The sequence below is a fragment of the Triticum aestivum genome, chromosome 6A (assembly GCF_018294505.1).
Source record: "Triticum aestivum cultivar Chinese Spring chromosome 6A, IWGSC CS RefSeq v2.1, whole genome shotgun sequence".
Lineage (NCBI taxonomy): Eukaryota > Viridiplantae > Streptophyta > Magnoliopsida > Poales > Poaceae > Triticum > Triticum aestivum.
The window spans coordinates 273,609,360-273,614,345 of record NC_057809.1 but is presented as its reverse complement, the minus strand read 5'-3'; the positions used below and the strand labels follow the sequence as shown (position 1 = coordinate 273,614,345).

Below are 4,986 nucleotides of genomic sequence, written 5' to 3'. Positions count from 1 at the left end.
TTCCTGGAAACAAACACCCTCTAAATAGGGCAACGAATCTGGACACTTCCTCGTTTATTTTTTTACTCCTTTAACAACTCACGTAATTTCCTTCTAGATTCGGATCAACTCTTCCCTTCTTTTTCTATACGTTTTTTCGTTGCTGCGACCCCCATTTCTTCCGTCAGAAATCTGCTCTTTGTTTTTTTTTTCTCTACGTTCCAAACTCCAATATGTCACTAGTAGAAATCTGTGAACAACAAAATAGTACTAGAGTTCCTTGGAAAGTGGAAACCAAAACCAAAAGCAACGCACAGCTTTGACTTGTTCTTTTGTCCACGTGAACGCAAGGAAACAAATCTGCAATCAATTCGTTCTCGCCTTTTTTTTGACCGGATCAAAAACTCCAATACTTATCCCTTTTGGAAAAGGAAACAACCCTGCTATAATCACGTCCCAAAGGCTATCAGATTTGCACCTTTTTTGCGGTCAACCTTCCTGTTGAAAACACCGCGAATTTACTTCATGCCTTCCTATGGAAACTTATCCCAATAAATATTCTTGACCGAATCTAGCTTTCCAAAACATCAGCAAATTTTTTTTGGCGCTGGTCTCTTTCCAAAGGTAAGGTCGAACCCTTTATATACTCCTCCGTTTTCTCTTTCCTTCTCTCTTTTTACTTTCCTTCTTTTTTCTTCTCTCCCGGACGTATCTCACTTTCTAAAACAACAAAAATACTACTCTGCAGCAAACCTTCCAAATAAAGGACACACTGATCTCGCGTACAGATTTTTGTTGATGCAAACGGTGGGTGGAGCGATTCTGATTCCTTTCCCAAACTCTCTCTCTCTTCTTGCCTTTTCTTTCTCTCTTTCCAAAAAAACAAAACCGACTAGCACTTTCCAAACCAAAACTGCCAAACAATCGGAGCAACTTTATTGACAGAATCTTCCAACCAAATCAATTTGTTTTGCCTTCCAAACAAAGTACTCCAATTGATTACTTGCCTTAGGTAAGGGCAACTCGAGATATTGGCCCCTGCTCGGGCGACTCGGGGGTCCAAACCCTAGCGCCGCCACCTTCTTTTCCCCTCCCTTCCCCCTCGCCGCCGCCTGAGGCCAAGCCCGGGGCGCCGCCGAGGAAGGTGGCGGCGGGGCCCTGGCTGCCCTGCCTCTTCTGCGGGGGGCCGAGGTCCTCGGGGCGGCGGCCCTGTCGGAGAGACGTCACCGGCCCTGCGACAGGCGGTGGCAGGGGCGTGGGGCGGCGAACCTGGCCGTGTGGACGGCAGATGAACTGGAGGACGGGTGGCATGGTGCAGCGGCAGATCGGCAGCGCCAGATCTGGCCGCCCCTGCCTCCCCTGTTTGGCGAGCTCCTCCCCGGCCGGATCCGGCCTGCTCCTCTGCGGGCCGCCAGGTCTCGCGCCGTTGGGGTAAGGGTGGCGGGGATTCGAAGACCGGGAGAAATCCTAGGCCGGCCTCGCCGGTCTTGGCAGCGGCGATGCTCGAGGGCGCCGTTCCCCTCCTTGGAGGCGCCGTTCAGGTCAGATCCGCCGCCCCCTTCCCCTCTAGTCTCCCGGGTGAAAACCACAACACTGTTGGGCGGCGGCGGCGCCCTTGGCATCGCGTTCCTTCCTGAAGGCGCCGTCTTTGGGAGCTAGGTGGGCATTGGGCTTGCTCGGCGATGTGGTGGGTGTGCAGCGGCGGAGATAGCTGGCCGCTAATGCTCTTCTCCGCCCGTTCCGGCATCTCTTTCTCATTCATGTCCAGTCCGTGGATTTGGTGGTGCTCTGCTCCAGGTGAGCACTCCGTAGCTTGTCGGGTGCGCTCGGTTCCTTTTCCAGATGCAGCCTGCCGGTGTCCTTCCTCCCAGGTTCTAGGGTGAACCGCGACACTGTCAACGGTTCGGCGCCTTCGATCCAGGCGAGGAGGTAGGGGCTTTCTTTGACAGTGGAGCTGGGAGGACATGGCATGTCGGGCCGCTGGCGATTTGGCGACGGCGTGCCCTTCCTCACCGTCGAAAGTGCTACTCCTGTGCTGACATTCTCCTACTTCCTTGGTGACCCGTACGCGATTGAGGACCTACATATCTCCGAGCTGCGTGTCTCCATGTTCGATCATATTTAGCTTGGTGTGTGTGAGGCTTGTGAGCTGCTGTCCAGCGTCTTTGTACCTTGTCGTTTTTTTGTTTTCTTGTGTTGGTTTCGTGCTTGTATTACTTTTCCTGGCCGGTTGATGGCTTTGTTAATTCAAAGCCGGACTCCTCTAGAGCCTCCGTTTTAAAAAAAAAATAGTCCAATCAAATATGTTTCCTTTCTTTTCTATTTGGATCAGCCCCACGTGTAAAGAACGACCTGCTCTTTTTTTCAGGTAACAGCAGACGTGCAAGTTGGCAGAACATGGATCTCTTTCCTTGTGTGCCTAGGAGAAGAATTCTCTTTTTTACTTTTGCTGATCCACACGTCCTCTTCTATTCTATATCTATACCTACTATTAAAGGGGATAGATATTTTTGGTTTGGTTTTACTTTATTTCATCCTGTTATAAGACTTTTGTCCCTTTAAGGAAAATCAAAAATCAAACGTAGAAATCAAGGAATCGGGACGTACACTTAAAACTAAACCGGGCTGGTCGGCCGGCCCATATCTCTATTTCTTAGTTGCCAAAAAAAAGGAAGCTGCTGGCCCAAATTGATAAAGGAAAAGACGCAGAGCGTACGGAGGCGGCTTCCTATGCGCCGCTCGCTGGCTTCATACAGCAGTCCAAATCCTATTTAGATTCTTACAGACGTCCAAAACCTACTTAGAGATAGGCACCTTTTGTGCTACAAATACATACTATCTCCAATGATTCTTATCATACACAATCCCAGGTTTTTGATTCAATTAAACTGTCAGTTTCACACGTCGTCACCTTCGGTTCAATTAAGTTGTTTGACAAGTCAGCTTTACATCATGTATTTTTGTTATCTGTTCTATATACGACATCCTTCAACATGTCTATGAACACTGGTACCTGTAATGTAACAAAATAAATTTAACATCAGCAATTTGAATTATCCAAACAAGTAATGTACCAAAGTTTAATTTGAGAAAGAAATTTACAAGATCTTTTTTATGACACATTGAATCATATTTAAACACCATTATAGACAAGGGAAACGTCGTCATCCTCGGTTCAATTAAGTTGTTTCACAAGTCAGCTTTACATCATGTATTTTTGTTATCTGTTCCATATACGACATCCTTCAACATGTCTATGAACACTGGTACGTGTAATGTAACAAAATAAATTTAACATTAGCGATTTGAATTATCCAAACAAGTAATATACCAAAGTTTAATTTGAGCAAGAAATTTACAAGATCTTTTATATGACACATTGAATCATATTTAGACACCATTATTGACAAGGGAAAATAGATACAGAAACAATTAGGGAGTACTTACAAATGAAATATAATTATGAAAATAAAACATGTTAGTCATAAAAAATGATTACATTTTTTTAACATTATTTACAATTTTCAAATAATGTTATAACAAATTGCAAAAAAAATCTGAAAAAATCAGGATATTCTAAACAAACAAAAACGATTGAAAGACTATTCCTTATATCACTACTTCGTCATTGGACGAATATGCGGAGCTGAAATACATTGTGACGAAGAATGTTAAGGAGGCTTCTTCACATTCACACTTCATGGACTGCAAAGCGATACTCGGATTTACATTATTTCTTACATTTGTCAAAGTTGGATATAAGAAATGTTGTGAAATGACACACGGAGCAGGTTCTATTAACTTTATCGCCCGTTGCAACGTACGGGTATTTGTACTAGTTATCTCCAAAAGAACAGAACAAACCAAACTCCACGTATTGTTTTTCTCGGAAACCAAAACGAACCATGCTGGGGTTTTTTCCTCTCCAAACACCAAACGTGCCACACAAGGACACGTCCCCAAGAACAACTAGTCTGATTTCTGTTCCTTTGTATTATGCTATGTGACAAAGATGTGATGATGGCAAAACAACTGATGGATGACGACGACGAAACAACTGATGGATGGTGATGATGGCGACAACGGCGGCGAAGAAAATGAGTGGCAGTGGAAAACGATAAGGAAGTGGATGATGGTGTATGCGAATGCGCGTGACAAAAACGTGACCAGAACTCGAAACTCTAAAAGACTAGATACTAAAACCAGCAACTCGACACACGATGGAAACGAAAATTCAACAATGCAAAAACTAAGTGGTAATGCGAAAAGGCTCAGACTGTTTGGGACAGAGATGAACTAATCTAACTTTTTTTTGGCTTTTCGTGGACTGTAGGTATGAATGACAGATGCGATCTAAACTATGAACAACTGTAAAATCTCACCGAGCAACCTAAAAATGGATACCACTTGATAGAGGCAAAGGTGTCCCGTATTTCGATGAGATGGTGGCTATCATTTTGGATGAAGTCGACTTTGATGATCCGACTACGAACGTGCGAGGACGTCGTGCCTTAGCAATCGCTAAACCAACTCCGAGAGGTTATTGACCACGCCGGAGCACGATCAACCTGACCACGAAGGTCTGTTTCCTGCAGGCAAACGAAGAACAAGCAAGAAACTAAGATTGCAATCTGGGTATTGTGAATATAAGAGGAAAGCTTTATTGAGCAAGGTGGGGTTCTATGGCGCATTTGTCTGGTCATTGAACACAAACGAAGTACATGAAGTTGCAGCTATGGGGAACTTTAATCTAAACAAAACCCAAGTCTAAATGATGCCTTAAGGGCTATATTTATAGGGAAAAAAGAGGGGATTTTGTCCACCCTTGGCAAGGTGGGACTAAAACACCTCTAAGTCGTTTTCCCTACAATATGGACTCTAAAAATAGATTATATTGGCCTGGCCCAAAATAAGGTGGTGGAACACCAATAATAAGGTATGGACGAAATTTATGAAAGGTCATCTTGTATATTTCGTCCATCTTTTTGTATGTCATCATGGTGGCTT

The 4,986-nt window shown here is 44.4% G+C and overlaps 1 long non-coding RNA gene across 1 annotated transcript; it reads left to right on the top strand.

The window, feature by feature from the left end:
• Positions 1-204: 204 nt before the first annotated feature.
• Positions 205-2,622, top strand: LOC123127430 (uncharacterized). Its single transcript, XR_006462484.1, has 2 exons — positions 205-1,520; positions 2,348-2,622. It is a non-coding gene; the product is annotated as an uncharacterized lncRNA (long non-coding RNA).
• The last annotated feature ends 2,364 nt before the right edge of the window (positions 2,623-4,986 follow it).